Consider the following 23,845-nt stretch of genomic DNA (forward strand, 5'->3'; position numbering starts at 1 on the left):
CATACATCTCATACACACACGGCTCCACTCCATACACCGCGTACACACCCAGCTCCGCTCCGTACACCTCATACACACCCAGCTCCGCTCCGTACACCTCGTACACACCCAGCTCCGCTCCGTACACCTCGTACACACCCGGCTCCGCTCCGTACACCTCGTACACACCCGGCTCCGCTTCGTACACCTCATACACACCCGGCTCCGCCTTGTACACCTCATACACACGCGGCTCTGGTCCGTACACCTCGTACACACACGGCTCCGCTCCGTACACCTCATACACACCCAGCTCCGCTCCGTACACCTCATACACACACTGCTCTGCTACATCCACACAAACCCCTCCTGACCTCGCACAAAAGCTTACCCTCCTCCGGCACGATGACAACCAGCACTGCACTACTGTCCTGCAGTACACGGAAGCTCTTGATCATGTGACTCCGACTCCTCCCCTCCTGTGACCTCATCACAGGTCCTGAGCGCACAGAGCAGCTGCAGCCATAGTTGTGGTGTGCGGCTCTCTGCGGTGGAGGGGCTCTGCTGCGGGACAAGTGCAGTCCCACCCGTGATCGCGCATGCACTGAGAGAGTGCACGCGCACCAGGGCCTGTAAAGAAGGTTTATTTAAAGGGCCGGCGGCCCATTTTGTAGCTCAGAGTTCTTAGGGGCCCCTAAGCACTGCGGGCCCCGTCGCAATTGCGACCCCTGCGACCGCGGTAGTTACGCCCCTGGCCACCAGTTTTGCCATATTTCAGAGCTGCAACGTTACGGGAATAACAAAAAGCACAAGGTGTGCGATACTCAGGGACATGGCCAAGTTAAGGAAGGCTGAAAAACGACCACCTTTGAACAAGAAACATAAGATAAAACGTCAAGACTGGGCCAAGAAACATCTTAAGACTCACTTTTCAAAGGTATTATGGACTGATGAAATGAGAGTGACTCTTGAAGGGCCAGAGGCAGGATCAGTAAAGGGCAGAGAGCTCCACTCCGATGCCAGCAAGGTGGAGGTGGGGTACTGGTATGGGCTGGTATCATCAAAGATGAACTTGTGAGACCTTTTCGCGTTGAGGATGGAGTGAAGCTCAACTCCCAGACCTACTGCCAGTGTCTGGAAGTCAACTTCTTCAAGCAGTGGTACAGGAAGAAGTCGGTATCGTTCAAGAAAAGCATGATTTTCATGCAGGACAATGCTCCATCACATGCCTCCAACTACTCCACAGAGTGGCTGGCCGGTAAAGGTCTCAAAGAAGAAAAAATAATGACATGGCCCCCCTTGTTCACCTGATCTGAACCCCATAGAGAACCTGTGGTCCCTCATAAATTGTGAGATCTACAGGGAGGGAAAACAGTACACTTCTCGGAACAGTGTCTGGGAGGCTGTGGTGGCTGCTGCACGCAATGTTGGTCGTAAACAGATCAAGCAACTGACAGAATCTATGGATGGAAGGCTGCTGAGTGTCATCATTAATTTATTTGTTTTTTTTTTTTGCACGTCAGAAATGTTTATTACTAAATTTTGTGCAGTTATATTGGTTTACCTGGTGAAAATAAACAAGTGAGATGGGAATATATTTGTTTTTTATTAAGTTGCCTAATAATTCTGCACAGTAATAGTTACCTGCACAAACAGATATCCTCCTAAGATAGCCAAATCTAAAAAAAAAAAAACACTGCAACTTCCAAAAATATTAAGCTTTGATATTTATGAGTCTTTTGGGTTGATTGAGAACATAGTTGTTGATCAATAATAAAAATAATCCTCTAAAATACAACTTGCCTAATAATTCTGCACACAGTGTATGTTTTGGCGCTATTACGCAATAAAAACTTTTATAGAAAAAATAATTATTTTTGCATCGCTTTATTCTGAGAGCTACAACTTTTTTATTTTTCCACTGATGGAGCTGTATGATGGCTTGTTTTTTTCAGGACAAGATAACGTTTTCAGTGATACCATTTTTATCTACATTTGCCGTTTTGATTGTGTTTAATCCACTTTTTGTTCTGCAGTATGAAGATACAGCATAGTTTTTTGCCTTTTTTTTATGGTGTTGACTGAAGGGGTAAATTAGTGGGACAATTTTATAGGGTTGGTCATTCTGGGAGTGGCAATATCAAAAATTTGTATTTTTTCAGTTTATTTTTACATAAATAAATGCATTTATTGGAATAATATATTTTATTGTTCTTTATTTTGTGATATATATTGTGAGGCAGTGACTTGTGTCACAGGTAGGGGTCGCTGTGTGTTCTCCCCAGGTTGTGCATGGATACAGATGAAGTCCATAGGTGTGCATAGCAGTGACGGATTTCCGGTCTGGGTTTTCCATGTGGCTGAAAGCCACGGGTTTGTTTGTTAAAAACCCTGCAATAAGGGGTATGGGTATGTCAGGTGTTAGGTGCAATGTCAGTGTAAGTCTGATGTGTGCTGTTGTGCAGAGCAGAGGCCTGCAGAGTGCTGGCTGTGTGTGTGAAGCAGCACAGGCCAGCGGAACCAGCAGCTATGGCAGCTGAATAGCCTGGCACCTGCAACGTACACAGCGATGCAAGTCGTCCATGGCAACCGGTCTCGGATGTGGACAGTCCTGTGCCCGGAGGTGAACCAGAGGCGGATGTCCTGTGACCAAGTCGGGTGTGGACAGTCCTGTGCCCAGAGGTGGATGTCCTGGGCCCGAAAGAGGACTGGCATGTGTAACGATTGCAACCAGGTGGGTATGGTGCCCGACTGCTATCCGGAGGATATCCTGGGCTGTGTATGGCTGTGTGAGTAAAGACACTGTGATACAGCGGTGCAGGACACCCACGGGAACTAGTCAGAGGAGGACTGGCGTGTGTAGTGTCCGCAACATGTGAAGCTGTGTTTGGAGACTGTAATATGGCATGCGGTCGCCCCACGGATACTGGACAAGGAGAGGTCCGGCGTGTTTAGGAACTGCAATCTAAAAGCCATATGATGTGTAGTGCTATGAAACGGGCACTAAGACGAGATGCAACTATGTGTATTTAATTTTGATGTTGTGTACTGTAAAACGCTATGCACCTTTATGTGTGAAGTAACACAGTAAAGGGATTTGTGGGTCACTGCCTCCTCACTGTGTACGATGCTACTGCAGCATTACAATATATATTTTTTACGCTTTTTATTAACCTTTTTACTTTTTTACATTGTCCCAAGATGGGACATCAACTGTATACTAACACACTAACAGATTGCTGATCTAATACTCTGCAATGCTTCAGCCTTCTTTTGACCCGGTGTCACCATGGAGACCATCAGCATAAAGCGATTGCAATCGTGTTGTGCCGATGGAGCACAGAGGGAGTTCCCTCTGCGATGCCCTGTGATGTCGCTGTCACTATTGATAAAAGATCAGAGAGGTTAAACACCCGCAATCGGTGCTAGCACAAATTGTGGGTGTTGCTGCAGAGTGTCAGCTCTCACATAGAGCTGACGCCTGCTTTTAATCATGGCAGCGCTCAGCGTGAGCCCACACGATCGTCACACCGTAGCATACTGTGATTCGTGGGAACGCAGCTCCCGGAGCGCACGCGCTGTCTCTCTCTCTTTATATACACACAGTATACATATATATATACTAGATATACTAGATGGTAGCCCGATTCTAACGCATCGGGAATTCTAGAATATGTATGTAGTTTATTTATGAAGATTTTAGAATAATGCAATTTATTCACAGGATTCGTCCGGCCACGACCAATTAGCGAAGCGTGGTTCAAATCCTGTGCCAATTTGCGGCCGGACTGCACCTGTCGCTGATTGTTCGTGGCCAGCCACGTAGTATATAGCACAGCCACGTAGTATATAACAGCCCACGTAGTAAATAGCACAGCTACGTAGTACATAGCACAGCCACGTAGTATATTGCACAGCCACGTAGTATATAGCACAGCCCACGGAGTATATAGCACAGCCACGTAGTATATAACACAGCCCACGGAGTACATAGCACAGCCACTTAGTATACAGCACAGCCCACGGAGTGTATAACAGCCCACATAGCATATAACACAGCCACGTGTGTTGTGAACTGTGTTTCTGGGCTCCCTCTGGTGGTCACTAACGGTATTGTGTTAGGTATGTCTTGTTGCAGGCCTGAGCTCCAGCTGTGTCGTTAAGCAGCGGGTGTTTCCTATTTGAGTCTCCACTGGACTCAGTCTCTTGCCTGGCATCGTTGTATCCAGACCTATTTGGTCTCCTCCGGATTCCTTTCAGTCTGCCTCATGCAAGAAAAGCTAAGTCTGTTTTTGTACAATTTGGATCGTTTGCATTATTCAGTGTTTTTGTCCAGCTTGCTTTACATTTGATTTTTGTCTCGCTGGAAGCTCTAGGGGGCTGATATTCTCCCTCCACACCGTCAGTCGGTGTGGGGGTTCTTGAATGCTCAGCGTGGATGTTTTGTAGGGTTTTCTGCTAACCGCATAGTCCACTATCTATTTTCTGCTATCTAGACTATTGGGCCTCACTTTGCTGAATCTAGTTCATCTCTACGTTTGTGTTTTCCTCTTGCCTCACCGTTATTATTTGTTGGGGGCTTTCTATATCTTTGGGGTTCAATTTCTCTGGAGGCAAGCGAGGTCTTATTTTTTCCCTCTAGGGGTAGTCAGTTCTCCGGCTGGCTCAAGACGTCTAGAACCAACGTAGGCACGTTCACCGGCTACTTTTAGTTGTTTGTGTCAGGATCAGGTATGCGGTTAGCCCAGTTTCCACCTCCCTAGAGCAGTATTTATATTTTTGCTATCTTGCCGGAATATCAGAGATCCTCTGCCATTAGGATCATAACAGAATGCCAGGCCAAAAGAAAATGTTTAATGCATCGCAGAAGCGGGATTAAAAATAAGTTCTGAGTTTTGTTTTTTTTTGTTTTGTTTTTTTTTGCTGCAGTTTGCCTAGCTTCTTCCATCCCCTTTTTCTCTGAGTGGCTGTAACTCTGCTGCAGATATGAATGTCCAGACTTTGACTTCTAGTGTGGATCAGCTTGCTGCTAGGGTGCAAAGCATTCAGGATTTTGTTATCCATAGCCCTATGTCTGAACCAAAAATACCTATTCCTGAGCCGTTTTTTGGAGATAGATCTAAATTCCTGAATTTTAGGAATAATTGTAAATTGTTTCTGTCTCTGAAACCTCGTTCCTCTGGTGATTCCGCTCAGCAAGTTAAGATTGTTATTTCCTTCTTGCGCGGCAACCCTCAGGATTGGGCCTTCTCTCTAGCGCCAGGAGATCCTGCATTGGTGAATGTTGATGCGTTTTTTTCTGGCACTTGGTTTGCTTTATGAGGAGCCTAATCTTGAAAATCAGGCTGAAAAAATGTTGCTGGTTATCCCTCAGGGTCAGGACGAAGCTGAGGTATATTGCCAAAAATTTCAGAAATGGTCCGTGCTTACTCAATGGAATGAGTGCGCACTGGCCGCAAATTTCAGAAATGGTCTTTCTGAAGCCATTAAAGATGTGAAGGTGGGGTTTCCTATCACTACAGGTCTAAATGATTCAATGGCTCTAGCCATTCAAATTGATCGACGTTTGCGGGAGCCCAAATCTGATAATTCTTTGGCGGTGCTGTCTGAACGGTCACCTGATTCTATGCAATGTGACAGAATTCTGACCAGAGCCGAGCGACAAAATCATAGACGTCAAAATGGGTTGTGTTTCTACTGTGGTGATTCAACACATGTTATCTCAGCATGCTCTAAACGTTTAAAGAAAAAAGTTAATCCTGTCGCCATTGGTACTTTTCAGCCTAAGTTTATTTTGTCTGTGACTTTAATTTGTTCATTATCTTCTTACTCAGTTATGGCTTTTGTGGATTCTGGTGCTGCTTTAAGTCTGATGGATTTGTCGTTTGCCAAGCGCTGCGGTTTTGTCCTGGAGCCTTTGGAAAATCCTATTCCTCTTAGAGGAATTGATTCTACGCCATTGGCAGAGAATAAACCTCAGTATTGGACGCAAGTGACCATGTGCATGACTCCTGTACATCAGGAGGTGATTCGTTTTTTGGTACTGCATAAAATGCATGATGTTGTCGTTTTGGGTCTGCCATGGTTACAGGCCCATAATCCAGTTTTAGATTGGAAAGCTATGACTGTGTCTAGTTGGGGGTGTCAGGGGATTCATGGCGATTCTCCATTGGTGTCTATTGCTTCTTCTACTCCTTCTGAGATCCCTGAGTTTTTGTCAGACTTTCAGGATGTATTTAATGAGGCCAGGTCCAGTGCCCTTCCTCCTCATAGGGACTGTGATTGTGCTATAGATTTGATTCCTGGTAGTAAGTTTCCTAAGGGACGACTCTTTAATTTATCTGTGCCAGAGCATGCCGCGATGCGGAGTTATATAAAGGAGTCTTTGGAGAAGGGACATATTCGCCCATCCTCGTCCCCTCTTGGTGCAGGATTCTTTTTTGTGGGCAAGAAAGACGGGTCTCTGAGACCTTGTATTGATTATCGTCTTCTGAATAAGATCACTGTTAAATTTCAGTATCCTTTGCCATTGTCTGATTTGTTTGCTCGGATTAAGGGATCCAGTTGGTTCACCAAGATAGATCTTCGTGGTGCGTATAACCTTGTGCGCATAAAGCAGGGAGATGAATGGAAAACGGCATTTAATACGCCTGAGGGTCATTTTGAGTACCTGGTGATGCCTTTCGGATTATCTAATGCTCCTTCTGTGTTTCAGTCCTTCATGCATGACATCTTCCGGAAATATCTGGATAAATTTATGATTATTTATCTGGATGATATTTTGTTTTTTTCTGATGATTGGGAGTCCCATGTGAACCAGGTCAGGATGGTGTTTCAGGTTTTGCGGGAGAATGCTTTATTTGTGAAGGGCTCAAAATGTATCTTTGGGGTACAGAAGGTTTCTTTTTTGGGTTTTATTTTTTCCCCTTCTACTGTGGAGATGGACCCAGTTAAGGTCCGTGCCATTCATGACTGGACTCAGCCCACGTCTGTTAAGAGCCTGCAGAAGTTCTTGGGCTTTGCTAATTTTTACCGTCGTTTTATCGCTAATTTCTCCAGCGTGGTTAAACCTTTGACGGATATGACCAAGAAGGGTTCTGATGTTGCGAATTGGTCTCCTGCGGCCGTGGAGGCCTTTCGGGAGCTGAAGCGTCGGTTTACTTCAGCGCCAGTCTTGTGTCAGCCGGATGTCTCTCTTCCCTTCCAGGTTGAAGTTGATGCTTCTGAAATTGGTGCAGGGGCTGTTTTGTCGCAAAAAAGTTCTGATGGCTCCGTGATGAAGCCATGCGCCTTCTTTTCAAGGAAATTTTCGCCTGCTGAGCAGAACTACGATGTTGGTAATCGGGAGTTGTTGGCCATGAAGTGGGCATTTGAGGAGTGGCGACATTGGCTCGAGGGAGCTAGACATTGTGTGGTGGTCTTGACTGATCATAAAAATCTGATTTACCTCGAGTCTGCCAAGCGCCTGAATCCTAGACAGGCCCGTTGGTCGTTGTTTTTCTCCCGTTTTGACTTTGTGGTCTCGTACCTGCCTGGTTCGAAGAACGTGAAGGCTGATGCACTTTCTAGGAGTTTTGTGCCTGATTCTCCGGGAGTCTCTGAGCCGGCTGGTATTCTCAGAGAGGGAGTAATTTTGTCTGCCATTTCCCCAGATTTGCGACGAGGGCTGCAAAAATTTCAGGCTGATAGGCCTGATGGTTGTCCACCAGAGAGATTGTTTGTCCCTGATGGATGGACCAACAGAGTTATTTCTGAGGTTCATTCTTCGGTGTTGGCGGGACATCCTGGGATTTTCGGTACCAGAGATTTGGTGGCCAGGTCCTTTTGGTGGCCTTCCTTGTCGCGGGATGTGCGTTCTTTTGTGCAGTCCTGTGGGATTTGTGCTCGGGCTAAGCCTTGCTGTTCTCGTGCCAGCGGGTTGCTTTTGCCCTTGCCTATCCCAAGGAGGCCTTGGACGCACATTTCCATGGATTTCATTTCGGATCTTCCGGTGTCTCGGAAGATGTCTGTCATCTGGGTGGTGTGCGATCGTTTTTCTAAAATGGTCCATTTGGTGCCCTTGCCTAAGTTGCCTTCCTCCTCTGATTTGGTTCCTTTGTTCTTTCAGAATGTGGTTCGTTTGCATGGCATCCCTGAGAATATTGTATCTGACAGAGGATCCCAGTTTGTGTCCAGATTCTGGCGATCCTTTTGTGCTAAGATGGGTATTGATTTGTCTTTTTCGTCGGCTTTTCATCCTCAGACTAATGGCCAGACCAAGCGAACTAATCAGACGTTAGAGACTTATTTGAGATGTTTTGTTTCTGCTGATCAGGACGACTGGGTTACCTTTTTGCCACTGGCCGAGTTTGCCCTTAATAATCGGGCTAGTTCTGCCACCTTGGTTTCACCCTTTTTCTGCAACTCTGGTTTTCATCCTCGTTTCTCCTCGGGTCAGGTTGAGCCTTCTGACTGTCCTGGGGTTGATTCTGTGGTGGATAGGTTGCAGCGGATTTGGAACCATGTGGTGGACAATTTGAAATTGTCACAAGACAAGGCCCAGCGGTTTGCCAACCGCCGCCGCGGTGTGGGTCCCCGACTTCGTGTTGGGGATTTGGTTTGGTTGTCTTCTCAGCATGTTCCTTTGAAAGTCTCCTCTCCTAAGTTCAAGCCTTGTTTTATCGGTCCTTATAAGATTTTGGAAATCCTTAACCCGGTGTCTTTTCGCTTGGACCTTCCAGCGTCTTTTGCTATTCATAATGTGTTCCATAGGTCCTTGTTGCGGCGGTACGTGGTGCCTATGGTTCCTGCTGTTGAGCCTCCTGCCCCGGTTTTGGTTGAGGGCGAGTTGGAGTACGTGGTGGAGAAGATTCTGGATTCTCGTATCTCTAGACGGAAACTCCAGTATTTAGTTAAGTGGAAAGGCTATGGTCAGGAGGATAATTCCTGGGTTATCGCCTCTGATGTTCATGCGGCTGATTTGGTTCATGCCTTTCACGCTGCTCATCCTGATCGCCCTGGGGGTCTTGGTGAGGGTTCGGTGACCCCTCCTCAAGGGGGGGGTACTGTTGTGAACTGTGTTTCTGGGCTCCCTCTGGTGGTCACTAACGGTATTGTGTTAGGTATGTCTTGTTGCAGGCCTGAGCTCCAGCTGTGTCGTTAAGCAGCGGGTGTTTCCTATTTGAGTCTCCTCTGGACTCAGTCTCTTGCCTGGCATCGTTGTATCCAGACCTATTTGGTCTCCTCCGGATTCCTTTCAGTCTGCCTCATGCAAGAAAAGCTAAGTCTGTTTTTGTACAATTTGGATCGTTTGCATTATTCAGTGTTTTTGTCCAGCTTGCTTTACATTTGATTTTTGTCTCGCTGGAAGCTCTAGGGGGCTGATATTCTCCCTCCACACCGTCAGTCGGTGTGGGGGTTCTTGAATGCTCAGCGTGGATGTTTTGTAGGGTTTTCTGCTAACCGCATAGTCCACTATCTATTTTCTGCTATCTAGACTATTGGGCCTCACTTTGCTGAATCTAGTTCATCTCTACGTTTGTGTTTTCCTCTTGCCTCACCATTATTATTTGTTGGGGGCTTTCTATATCTTTGGGGTTCAATTTCTCTGGAGGCAAGCGAGGTCTTATTTTTTCCCTCTAGGGGTAGTCAGTTCTCCGGCTGGCTCGAGACGTCTAGAACCAACGTAGGCACGTTCACCGGCTACTTTTAGTTGTTTGTGTCAGGATCAGGTATGCGGTTAGCCCAGTTTCCACCTCCCTAGAGCAGTATTTATATTTTTGCTATCTTGCCGGAATATCAGAGATCCTCTGCCGTTAGGATCATAACACACGTGCATGTCGGGAGGAGGTTAAGTTCATAAAAAGTGTCAGTTTGGTGCCTGATCAAGTCATGGGCACAGTATTCAGAATCAGTATCAGGCACAAGACTGTATGGCCACTTATCACTTTTAAATGCACACCATAAAAGAATGAAAATTTTATACTTTGAAGTGTTGGACTATTGATCAATTTAAGAGCACAGAAAAGCAGTGATCTTCTGAGCTCTCATGTGCTCATTCACATTACATTTTTTTGATCATAGGCTATAACAAGATGTCTTATTGACCTGCACATACCGGACAATATGGGAAAGGATGACTTGGTCTTTTCAGCAGTTAAACACTGATTGTCACCATCAGTTCCAGAAGGAAAAGATTCCACAAGTCTACAAAAAATTACAGTATTTTTTTGTAATCATCGCAGGTGACTTTTTTAACTTTTTTACGAATTATCTTCTTTTTGTCCTGATTTCAAAAATGTATATAGTTTTTATGTAGCATGTATAGTTTCCATGGAGCAGCATCATTATTATAAGGTATAGGAAATATACTGACTACATTAAGAAAACAGTAATCTACATATCAGAAAAAAAATGCTTCACCTTACAAAACAGTTTTCATTGATCCAAATAATTTCACATGCAAAATAGAAACCAAAATATGAGCAAAAATTAAAAGTGCTTGACATTAGACTGTCGTTGATACGATTTTTCAGGGTGGTCCCTATATAATATCCAACAGTAATCTTCCATCATTGAGTCATTCCAAAAACCCTGGTAGCGGTGTTCCATTACTTTAATGTCCTGGTGAAACCGCTCGCCTTGTTAATCGCTTAGTCTAAGTTCACATTTGCGGTCTGCGCCGCAGCGTCGGGCGCCGCAGCGTCGCCGCATGCGTCATGCACCCCTATATTTAACATGGGGGCGCATGGACATGCGTCGCACTTGCGTTTTGCGCCGCATGCGTCCCTGCGGCGCCCGCGTCCGGGCGCAGAGGACGCAGCAAGTTGCATTTTTGCTGCGTCCAAAATCAATGAAAAAAAGGACGCATGCGGCGCAAAACGCAGCGTTGTGCATGCGTTTTGCTGCGTTTTTGTTTGCGTTGTGCGTTGCGGCGCCGACGCTGCGGCGCACAACGCAAATGTGAACGTAGCCTAACATCCACAAGATTTTGAGGGAAGAAATCTAAATGTGAATGCAAAAAGTGCATTTTCAGAGATATGCGACATCCAAGACACTGGTATGCACTTAGCAGTTCCCCAACACCTTCAACATATTCTGGAGATTTTTGTTTTCCTAAGAAGTTTTCACAGATCCTCTTGAAGTTTTTCCAAGACCTCAATTCCTTATCATTTAGAATTCCTTCAAACACATCATCTCTCATAAGCTCTCTGATCTGAGGACCAACAAATACCCCTTCCTTCAATTTTGCTGGTGAAATGCTGTTGAATTTCTGTGAAAAGTACTGGAAACCTAGTGAATTTGTCTTTGCCATGGCTTTCACAAAGTTTTCAATCAATACCAACTTTACATGTAGTGGAGGAAGAAAGATTTTTGTTGGAACAACTAAAGGATTATGCTGAACATTATCTCTACCTGGAGCATAGATGTTTCTCTGTCCCCAATCACGACGAACATAATGCTTTACTGTGTTTCTACTGTCCCATAAACACAAGAAGTAACAATATTTTGTGAAACCTCCTTGCATTCCCATTAGCAAACCAATCACTTTCAAATCTCCACAGATATTCCATTGATGATGCTTATATTGTATAGCATCCAAAACTACTGACAGATTTTCATAATTTTCCTTTAGATGACATGAGTGAGCAATAGGGATTGATGGTTTCATATTTCCATTGTGAAGCACGCTGCTTTCAAACTTATCTGTTATGAGTCAATAAACAATCGCCAATCTGCAACAAAATACTATTGATTCAGTTCTTCAAAGAGGCCATTCACATTGTTACAGTACACCATTGGTCCATCAACTGTGAAAAATTGGGTTAAAGTGTTACTTTTGTTTCAGTAATAACACACTTTGACATCATCATGAAGTAGATTCTTCTGTTTCAACCTAGATGCAAGAAGCTCAGCTTTATCTTTTGACAATGAAAGGTCTCTGATGAGATCATTTCATTCATGTTGAGTAAAGCGTTCTGGCTGCTCCATCAGGTACATACTCATCTTGACTTGAGGTCTCCATGTCTTCACCAGTAGCTTCAGCTCCATAGTCTTCATATTCTACTTCATTTTCATCCAATCCAGACAACGGTGGTACAGGAACTGGCAAGGTACCATCATATGGAACTGGCCTAATCGCAGATTCAAGTTCAGGGTAATTAATCTTATGTTTGTTCTTTGTAGAAAAGCCCTTCAGTTTGACAAAACAAAAGTAGCAGTCATCACTATGATTTTTTGGGTTCTCTCCAAATCATGGGAACAGCAAATGGTATAGTGTCACTTTTTACTCTGCTCCTGGCTCCAAGCACACCATGCATGCCAATTCATCTTGTGACTGACATCCTTGAAAAAGGCTTGAGAGCCGAAAAGTCGGAAATTTTGTCTTGTCATATATCGGCTGTAAATAAAGATTCTTTTGTTACACAGGATATTCTCAAGAATTATCCCTTTTTTCAAGTGCCGGAGGTGTTATCTACTACTGTTCCACTCATTGATCACCCTCACTGTCAAAAAGTTTTTTTCTAACATGTAATCTGTATCTTCTCCCTTTCAGTTTCATTCCATTGCTTCTTGTGTTCCCATGTGCAAATGAGAATAATGATGATCCCTCTACACTGTGACATCCCTTTAGATATTTGTAGACAGCTATTAAGTCTCCTCTTAGCCTTCTTTTTTGAAAACTAAACATTCCCAGATCCTTTATTTATTCCTCGTACTATATTATGTACATATGGAATTTTGGAAAATAAGGTACGCATTGATGTGACAGGTAAGTTCATATACATTGGCCAATTTATGTGCTAAGTACCTTCTTTTTGCTGTAGCAATATTACATTTCCAATTTTCCAAAATTCCATATGTACATAATATAGCACTTAACCAACTTTCTTTGGCAGTAATGCAGTTCCAATTTTCTAGATTTACCATTCTAAACAATCCAGAATGCAGATTTGTATTTTTTTAGAATTACCGTATATACTCGAGTATAAGCCGACCCCCCAATTTTGCCACAAAAAACTGGGAAAACTTAATGACTCGAGTATAAGCCTAGGGTGGAAAATGCAGCAGCTACTGGTAAATTTCAAAAATAAAAATAGATACCAATAAAAGTAAAATTAATTGAGACATCAGTAGTTTAAGTGTTTTTGAATATCCATATTGAATCAGGATAAGATGATCCATACAAAATACGCCCCATATAATGCTCCATACAGTTTATCACGGGCTCCATAAGATGATCCATATTAAAATATGCCCCATATAATGCTGCACAAAAGTTGATTATGACCCCATAAGATGCTCCATACAGACATTTGCCCCATACAATGCTGCACAAATGCTGATTATGGCACCATAAGATGCTCCATAGACACATTTGCCCCATATAATGCTCCACAAATGTGGATTATGGCCCCATAAGATGCTCCATAGAGATATTTGCCACATATAATGCTGCACATGGCCCCATAAGATGCTCCATACAGATATTTGCCCCATATAATGCTGCACATGGCCCCACACAGATATTTGCCACATATAATGCTGCACATAGCCCTATAAGATGCTCCATACAGATATTTGCACCATATAATGCTGCACATGGCCCCATAAGATGCTCCATACAGATATTTGCCCCATATAATGCTGCACATGGCCCCATAAGATGCTCCATACAGATATTTTCCCCCATATAATGCTGCACATGGCCCCATACAGATATTTGTCCCATATAATGCTGCACATGGCCCCATAAGATGCTCCATACAGATATTTGCCCCATATAATGCTGCACATGGCCCCATACAGATATTTGCCCCATATAATGCTGCACATGGCCCCATAAGATGCTCCATACAGATATTTGCCCCATATAATGCTGCACATGGCCCCATACAGATATTTGCCCCATATAATGCTGCACATGGCCCCATAAGATGCTCCATACAGATATTTGCCCCACATAATGCTGCACATGGCCCCATATAGATATTTGTCCCATCTAATGCTGCACATGGCCCCATAAGATGCTCCATACAGATAATTGCCCCATATAATGCTGCACATGGCCCCATAAGATGCTCCATACAGATATTTGCCCCACATGCTGTTGATGCGATTAAAAAAATAAAAAATCACATACTGACCTCTCAGGCCCCCGACACTTGCTATGTTCACCTGCTCCGCGTTCCACCGCCGACCGCCGCTGTGTCTTCCCGTCCTCTGCCCCGACGTTCAGGCAGAGGGCGGCGCACACTAATCACGTCACCACGCCCTCTGACCTGAGCGTCACTGCAGAGGATGCGGAAGACGCAGCGGCGCCGACGATGGAACGGGGAGCAGGTGCGCACTGAGTTATACTCACCTGCTCCTGGTGCGGTCCCTGGTTCCCCGCCACCTTCTTCCTGTAGTGAGCGGTCACATGGTACCGCTCATTACAGTAATGAATATGCGGCTTCACCCCTATGGGAGCGGGGTCCATATTCATTACTGTAATGAGCGGTACTGTTATGATCTGGTGGCCTAGGAGCAGCATGAGATGTACTCTGGAGAAGGTGGTACCTGTACTGATCGCAGGCCCTGAACTTAACACCGCAACTAGAAGTAGCCGTGGAATGTACCTATCACTCCCTAGACATCTCGACACAGCCGGAGGACTAATTACCCCTAGAGATAGAAAAGGGAAAACTATCTTGCCTCAGAGAAAATTCCCAAAGGATAGACAGCCCCCCACAAATATTGACTGTGAGAAGAGAGGGAAATAACATACGCAGACTGAAATCAGAATTTAGCAAAGGAGGCCACTACTAGCTAAATAGAAAGGATAGGACAGAGTACTATGCGGTCAGTATTAAAACACTAGAAAATATCCACCACAGAAAATACAAAATCTCCACATCTAACTAAAGGCATGGAGGGTATATCTGCATCTCCAGAGATACCAGCTTGGCTAAACAAATCCTTATACAGACCAAGCTGGACAAGACAAAACATGGAAAATAACTAGAACAATCAAGCCCACAGCATGTGGACTGCAGAAAACAAAGCCAGCACTTATCTTGTTGAAATGAACAGCAAGCAAGAGAGACCAGGCAGGGAAGTGAATCCTCCAGGAAACAATGGACAACTGGCACTAACTAAAGGGTCAAGCAAGACTAACTAGCCCAGTCAGAATTGCAATAAGTGGACACACCTGATGAATGCTGCGATCCAAAGACAGCAGCACTACCACTTATAACCACCGGAGGGAGCCCAAGAGCAGAATTCACAACACGGTACCATGTGACCGCTCACTACAGGAAGAAGCTGCCGGCGCCGGGGAAAAGATGTGCGGGGACCGCGCCAGGAGCAGGTGAGTATTATTACATGGCTCCGCTACCCCTCCCCTGCCGATCCCTGGGTATGACTCAAGTATAAGCCGAGAGGGTTACTTTCAGCCCAAAAAAGTGGGCTGAAAATCTTGGCTTATTCTTGAGTATATACGCTATGTTAGCTGGCACCTATTCACACTAGTTGGGATGTGCTAGTCAGTTTTTCTGTTTGTAGCAAACTCATGTGACATGTGTACTCTCAAGCTCAATCCTATCAGACTCAGGTGGTTTTAACTAGCTGGTTCCTTTCTGCCCCATATATTGTAGGCTTTTTAGTCTGAGGTATCTTATCAGGACATGGACCCAAGTATAAGGTACGCAATGATGTTGCATTTGGGCTCATATACATTGGTGAATTTATGTGCCAAGTACCTTCTTTTAACTGTAAATTTTCCTATAGCAATATTGCATTTCCATGTTTCCAAAATTTCATATGTACATAATATAGCACTTAACCAACTTTCTATGGCAGTAATGCAGTTCCAATTTTCTAGATTTACCATTGTAAACAATCCAGAGTGCAGCTTTGCATTTTTTTTTATAATTATGTTAGCTGGCTCCTATTCACACTAGTTGGGATATGCTGGTCAGTTTTTCTGTTTGTAGCAACCCCACAATATGATGCTGCCACACCCGTATTTCACAGTTGGGATGGTGTTCTTAGGCTTCCAAGCTTCTCCCATTTTCCTCCAAACATAAAGATGTTCATTATGCCCAAAAAGTTAAATTTTAGTTTCACCAGACCACAGGACATGACTCCAAAAATTAAGGTCTTTGTTCCTGTGTGCACTTGCAAACATTAATCTGGCTTTTTTATGTTTCTTTTGGAGTAATGGCTTCTTCCTGGCAGAGTTACCTTTCAGCCCATGTTGATACAGTACTCATTTCACTGTGGATATTGACACAATTTTACCGGATTCCACCATAATCTTCACAAGGAATTTTGCTTTTGTCCTTGGGTTGATATGCACATGTCGGACCAAAGCACGTTCATCTCTGGGACACAGAACCTGTCTCCTTCCTGAGTGGATTGATAACTGGACATTCCCATCTTGTTTGTACTTGCGTAAAATTGTTTTTACAGATGAAAGAGGCACCTTCGAGCATCTTGAAATTGTACCCAATGATGAGCCAGACTTGTGCAAGTCCACAATTCTGTTCCTGATATCTTGGCTGATTCCTTTAGACTTTTTCATGATGCTACACAAAGAAGCAGTGTGTTTCAGGTGTGCATTAAAATACATCCACAGGTGTGTCTCTAATTAACTCAGATGTTGCAAAAAAAAATAAAAAAAAACTATCAAAAGTGTCTAAACACATGACATCATCATATGGGCAGTCCAGAATTGTTTAAAGGCATAGTAATCTTAGTGTATGTAAACTTTTGACTTTGCCTTAAGTAATAAAAACATCTTAAAACATTCTTGTTCTCTCATTATTCTGGCATTTGGCAAATATTAATAATTATGGTAATCCTAATTTACCTAAAACAGGAAAGGTTTATTCTGATTTAATTTCACATATTGAGAAAACATGCATATGTGTCTTTTTATATAATGTATGTAATCTTCTAGTTTGATCTGTAGCTAAACACACAGAAAAATAAAATTTAAAATTGCTCTCATTTGAATACATATGTTTGCGACACGTAAAGCAACCTGCAAATTACAAGTATTATTGATCATAAGAATCACAGACAGTCACCATGTTATTACTAATAATGATGGGAACAGATTGTCACATAAAATGAAAGACAAGACAAACTTCAGCTGAATCCAGATGACATCTCATTCTACTTACATTGAAAGTAGCCGGTGTCCACCTCTGACATAAAATAAGGTGACTGCTGACTTTGAAGGTTGTCAAAGTCTAATTCACTCAAGAATGGATGCATCTTGATCTCATTTGCTCCTCCTGGAAAAGGAAGATCGGAAAAAGTGATAAAAACAAAGTCAGAAAGACTGCTCCATATCTGTATAGTCTATGTTTATGAGAGCTGAAAATGTAGCAGAGCCAACATGAAGGAAATATACTGAAAGTTATAGCCTAAAGAATGGGGAACAGTCAAGAAGGTAAAGCACAGAACCTCAGTGTGAATCCTCATATCACATGATCTTTTTGTCTGATCACAGGTGTAATCAGGGTCATACTGGCCCACAGGAAAACCGGAGGATTCTCTGGTTGGCCTATGCACTGACACCTGCTGGCATACTGGCCAGCAGCTGCCTAAGGCCCTCACTTCTCTAGCGGCCCCCAGACAGTGGCTATGGGGCCCCTGAGTCCGTCTCCACTCACGTCTCGCAGCATATCCCGGCGTCCGGCCCGGCACTTACTGTCTGAGACAGCACAGCTGGATGACGTTATCATTCAGCATGCGGTTGTTTCAGAAAGAAAGCTGACAGCAAGGAAGAGGCTGCGGGGATGCGCTGCGAGAGGTGAGTGGTGTGCGTGCGTGTGTTTATGTGGTGTGGTGCTTTGTGTGTGAGTGTGAGAGAGTGGTGCGGTGGTGTGTGTATGTGGTGCGGTGCAGTGCTTTGTGTGTGTATGTGTGTGAATGAGAGAGTGGTGCGGTGCTGTGTGTGTGTGTATTGGAGATGTGTGTATTGGAGATTGGCAATGATGAGGTGGTGGGGAAGGATGATGGGGGTGGTGGGGAAGGAGGCAATGATGGAGGTGGTGAAATGGGCAATGATGGGGTGGTGGGGAGAAAGCAATGATGGTTGTGGTATAAGGGACAATGATGGTAGTGGCAGAAAAGAAAATGGTGGTGGTGGGCAATGATGAGGGTTGTGGGGGAGAAGGCAATGATGGAGGTGGTGGAAAGGGCAATGATAGGGGTGGTGGGGGAGAAGGCAATGATGGGGGTGGAGGTGGAGAACAATGATGGAGGTGGAGAGGGGCTGCATTATGCCCTATGTGAGGGCTGCATTATACTTTATGAGGGGCTACATTATATTCTGTGGGGGGACTGCATTATTCTCTCAGGGGACTACATTATATTCTGGGGGCTACATCATACTATATGAGGGGGCTACAGTATACTCTATGGGGGGGCTACATTATATTCTGTGGTGGGGCTGCATTATTCTCTCAGGGGACTACATTATATTCTGGGGGCTACATCATATGGGGGGGCAGCATTATGCCCTATGAGGGGGCTACAGTATACTCTATGGGGGGACTGCATTATACCCTATGAGGGTGCTATGTTATATTCTATGGTGGGGACTGCATTATACCTTATGAGGGGGTTTCATTATACACTGCTCAACAAAATAATGGGAACACATAGGCTGTGTGCACACAATGCGGATTTAGAGCGGATCGGCAGCGGATTTTTCCATGCAGAAACGCTGCAGTCCCGCGAAGTGATTTACAGTACAATGTAAATCAATAGAAAAAAAAAAGGCTAATGGTGCGGAAAAATCCGCATGAAATCCGCTGCGAATCAAAAGAAGTAGCATGCTACTTCTTTTGTGCGGAACTGCAGCGTTTCTGACCCCTTCCATTATAGAAATCCGCAGGGGTAAAAAACGCAGAAAAGCCGCACAAAATCCGCATCAATTCCGCAACAAAAACGCACAAAATCCGCATAAAATCAGCGGCAAATCCGCACCTGCGTTTTCTGCCAGGAGATGCAGATTTTGTGCGGAAAATTCTGCACCCCAATCCGCAACGTGTTCACATGGCCTTAAACAACAGAATATAACTCCAAGTAAATCAAACGTCTGTGAATTCAAACTGTACATTTAGGAAGCAACACTGTTTGACAAGCAATTTCACATGCTGTTGTGCAAATGGAATAGACAACAGATGGAGATTATTGGCAATTATCAAGACACACTCAATAAAAGAGTGGTTCTGCAGGTGGGGACCACAGACCACATCTCAGTACCAATGCTTTCTGGCTGATGCTTTCGTCACTTTTGAATGTTGGTTGCGCTTTCACACTTGTAGTAGCATGAGATGGGCTCTACAACCCACACAAGTGGCTCAGGTATTGCAGCTCGCTCAGGATGGCACATCAATGCAAGCTGTGGCAAGAAGGCTTGCTGTGTCTGTCAACGTAGTGTGTAGAGACTGGAGGCACTACCAGGAGACAGGCCAGTGCACCAGGAGACGTGGAGGGGGCCGTAGAAGGACAACAACCCAGCAGCAGGACCGCTACCTCAGCCTTTGTGCAAGGAGGAACAGGAGGAGCACTGCCAGAGTCCTGCAAAATTACCTCCAGCATGCCACAAATGTGCATGTGTCTGCACAGTTAGAAACCGACTCCATGAGGATGGTCTGAGTGCCCAACGTCCACAGATGGGGGTTGTGCTCACAGCCCAACACCAAGCAGGATGCTAGGCATTTGCCACAGAACACCAGGAATGGCAAATTCGCCACTGGCGCCCTGTGCTCTTCACAGATGAAAGCAGGTTTACACTGAGCACATGTGACAGACGTGACAGAGTCTGGAGACGCCGTAGAGAGCGATCTGCTGCCTGCAACATCCTTTAGTATGACCGGTTTAGCAGTGGGTCAGTAATGGTTTGGGGTGGCATTTCTTTGGAGGGCCGCACAGCCAGAGGTAGCCTTACTGCCATTAGGTATCGAGATGAGATCCTTAGACTCCTTGTGAGACCATATGTTGATGCGGTTGGCCCTGGGTTCCCCCTAACGCAGAAGAATGTCAGACTTCGTGTGGCTGGAGTGTGTCAGCAGTTCCGGCAAGATGAAGGCATTGAAACTATGGACTGGCCCACCGATTCCCAAGAAATGAACCCAATTGAGCACATCTGGGACATCATGTCTCGCTCCATCCACCAACATCACGTTGCACCACAGACTTTTCAGGAGTTGGCGGATGCTTTAGTCCAGGTCTGGGAGGAGATCCCTCAGGAGACCATCCGCCGACTCATCAGGAGCATGCCCAGGCATTGTAGGAAGGTCATACAGGCACGTGGAGGCCACACACACTACTGAGCATTATTTCCTTGCCTTGAGTCATTTCCACTGAAGTTGGATCAGCCTGTATCTTCATTTTCCACTTTGATTTTGAGCATCACTCCAACTCTAGACCTCCGTGGCATATTAGTTGTGATTTACGTTGATCATTTTTAGGTTTTATTGTTGTCAACACATTCCACTATGTAATGAATAAAGATTTACAACGGGAATATTTCATTCAGTGATATCTAGGATGTGGGATTTTAGTGTTCCCTTTATTTTTCTGAGCAGTGTATTTTGTGGGGTGCTGCATTATAGTCTATGAGGTGGGCTACATTATATTCTATGAGATGGGGCTGCATTATATTCTTTGAGGGGGGCTGCATTATATTCTATGAGGGAGGCTACATTATATTCTATGAGGGGGCTACATTATATTTTATTAGGGGGGCTACCCCAACCCCTGCTACATAATTAAGACGTGTACTACCTTATATTATACCCTGATATTAGCGTGTTTTACCACACAATTGGTGGTCTTGTATTTATTTTTATGTAGCTACATAGTGGGCCCCAAGAATGATTTTCTCTGGTGGGCCAAAGGTGCTCCAGTCCGACGCTGGGTGTAATAAGTTAATATTAATACTAATTTATACATTACCTGTCCCGAGTCTATGTATTGGTATTTTTCTGAGCAGCTGGATGATGATGTCATGAGCATCAGGAGGAGGAGCCGAATTATAATAATCCCAAGCGATGTCATCTGTTAGATATAAAGCAAATATTACAGAAAAATAAATCTCTTAATTTACTTTAATTAAAAAAAACACAACTTTTGCATAAAACCAGTAACTAAACCAAACAATTATCCTAACAGCCAAACCAAATTACTATGACATCATATAGTATTCAGATTATTTTACTTACTTCTGAGGATACTGTTGAAAAGTTTGGAAAATCCAGTAAACGGTACAGACCCTATAAGAAATTTATGTAGGACGATCCCTATTGACCACTAGTCAACAGGCTTTCCATAGCCCTTCTGTAAGATTACTTCTGGGGCTAAATATAAAGAGGTGCCAGTCATCTGGAAACCAACAAAACAATAGATGTCTTTTATTGATCTCGGTTTTGAAAGCCCCAAATCGATTACTTTAACCCCTTTACCCCCAAAGGTGGTTTGCACGTTAATGACCAATACGCAGCTGCAGCTTGGAGTCACCAAGCTGTTGCACAACTCTTAGGGAAAACAGTAAATATCAGCTAGAAGAGTGTAACCCTTATATTAAAACATAACTTTTACTATCATCATTAAAATTGAACAAACAAATAATAAACAAAGGTGCTCACGCCGATAACAGTGCAAATAAAAAACTGGTTGGATCTCACCAATTGCAGACTGGGGTACCCACGTAGATGAATAAGGGTCCCAGGGAGGGTCCAGCAGAAATATGTGAGGGGGTGGGGAACTATTGCCTACTCCCCTGTCGTGCCCCAGCATTAACTCCTGTCCTTACAAGGACAGGCCCAGATGAGCCCTACACTGGACGCCCCCCACCAAATGTGTTGATAAAAAACGCCTTCCAACGCGTTTCTTCTCCACTGGCGGAGATTCATCAGGGGAGTTCCATGAGTCCGTGAGCTAGATGATGCTCAGATACATAGCATTGAGGATATCAGCAGTGGCTGTGTATCCTCTGGTAACCAGAAAGTTTCTGTGTGGCCGTCTGCCACAACCGGTGAGTGGACCAGATATGGCACCCGCTGCCTATTTATCAAGTTAATGGGCGCTACCCCCCCAGGAAGTTAGAGTGGAAGTATACACCCCCTGTATCATACCCCAATACCTCACCGTGCCTCGCTGCGATCCACGCTTATGGAACGCACGCCGGCTTCTTTAGATGACTAATATCCGGCCGCCGCTTGTACTAGGCGTGCCGGAAAACCGGAAGTGCCGGCGCCATGTTGGATAACCGACTTCCGGTGCGCCAATGTTAGTATGCGCTCCAGAGGTGGAACGCACAGTGTGACGCAGAAGCGCACGCGCCATAGTGCCTGTCCGACTAGGGATACATAACTATTAATATGCGCTCCAACCTGGAACGCAGCAGCGGTATGCGCTACTGAAAACGTACGTTACCACAGCGTTTTACTATAATGCCATTATAAATAGAAACCTTAGGATGCCATTACTCCCATCCCTATTAGTACTCAACAGAGACCCTGAATGGCTGGAGGTGTCCAGACCAAATAATATATGCGTGCAACGGGTATACATATCATATCAGAGGGATAAGGGATCGCTGACTAGCGATAGGTAGCTATTAATAGAAACCTTAGGATGCCATTATGGAGCGCCCCCACACCACCGCAGGGCCTAGGGGTACCCGGAGCCGGGCTACTAGGTCTCAGTCCTGGGGTTGTCACGGTGGCTAGACCCGGTCCGTGGCCCTGTGTGTCAGTGGGGGACGTCCGGTGCAGTAAGTGGTGTTGTAACGGTGCAGTTGTGGGGTGCAGGTCGCGGTAAATAACGAGGACACCAGGTTGCAGTCTCTTTACCTCTTTACTGGAGATCTCTGAGTCCTCAGTCCAGAATACGGTTCACCAGGCTGCGCAAGTCCGGCCGGTCCAATGGCACCTCCAGAGTTCTCTTCACAGGTGGAAATCGGTGCCTTCCTTCTTAGCGCTATGTGTTGTAGTCCTTCCCTGCTGTGCTTACGGAAAGTACCCCACAACTGTTGTGTCTGTTTCTTAAGTTCCCTCACAACTCGATTAAATGATGTTCTTCTAATCGTCCGTCCCTTCCTGATGTTACAGTTAGAACGGCACCCGTTTGTCGGGTAGGCCTGGAGTTCTTCCGGGACCCTAGAGACGCCCCTCTCCCGCAATTGCCTCCCAAGACTTCATAGGTGATATGTGTTAGACAGCCCGCCTTAAACTGACTGTCCTGCCGCTGTTTAGAGTATTGCTTGAAGCTGAATGTTATAATACTCCCTCGGCGTTCCGGCCACCGGTTGTGCGCCTCAGTAGGATGTTGCTCCGGTCTTACAGCACGACCCCTACTGGAATTCTCCTATCGCTTGATCTCGTTTCTCACTCAGCACAATCTATCTCGCTTCTAGTCCTTTCTTGGGCCCCGCCGCTTCCCGGAGCTGGCGCAGACCCGTTACGTTCTTTCCAATGCCAAGCCTCTGTCAGGATCCCACCCCTGACAGAGACCCTACTGTCTCTTCCTCCACAACACCCTCTGCCACTAGGTGTTGCTTCGTCCAATCCAGTCAGCTTTCTGATCTAACTTCCTGCCTGACCCCCAGTTTACCCACTATGGTGGGGAGTGGCCTAATGAATAGAACCCTTAGCTCCCCCCGGAGGCCCGGCTGTGAAATGTATTGGTGTCTGTGATACCTGATCAGATGAACTCCTTCAGTGCCATCGGACGCACCATGGCTCCCCATAGTGGCGGAGCCACAGTACTGCAACGACCAGGACTCTGGGGCGCTGCACTCCCCCCTGGTTAAACACAGTACTCCGGGACTGGGAAGAAAACAACAATACAAGTTAGCAAAAAGACATACAATTTTGTT

General features: G+C 45.0%; 1 long non-coding RNA gene across 1 annotated transcript; it reads right to left on the reverse strand.

The window, feature by feature from the left end:
* Positions 1-16,184: 16,184 nt before the first annotated feature.
* Positions 16,185-21,342, reverse strand: LOC143818560 (uncharacterized). Its single transcript, XR_013224608.1, has 4 exons — positions 21,189-21,342; positions 20,923-21,024; positions 17,130-17,243; positions 16,185-16,813 (listed from the first exon to the last, which is right to left on the reverse strand). It is a non-coding gene; the product is annotated as an uncharacterized LOC143818560 (long non-coding RNA).
* Positions 21,343-23,845: the final 2,503 nt, after the last annotated feature.

This window comes from Ranitomeya variabilis, chromosome 3 (genome assembly GCF_051348905.1).
Source record: "Ranitomeya variabilis isolate aRanVar5 chromosome 3, aRanVar5.hap1, whole genome shotgun sequence".
NCBI classification, from domain to species: Eukaryota; Metazoa; Chordata; class Amphibia; order Anura; family Dendrobatidae; genus Ranitomeya; species Ranitomeya variabilis.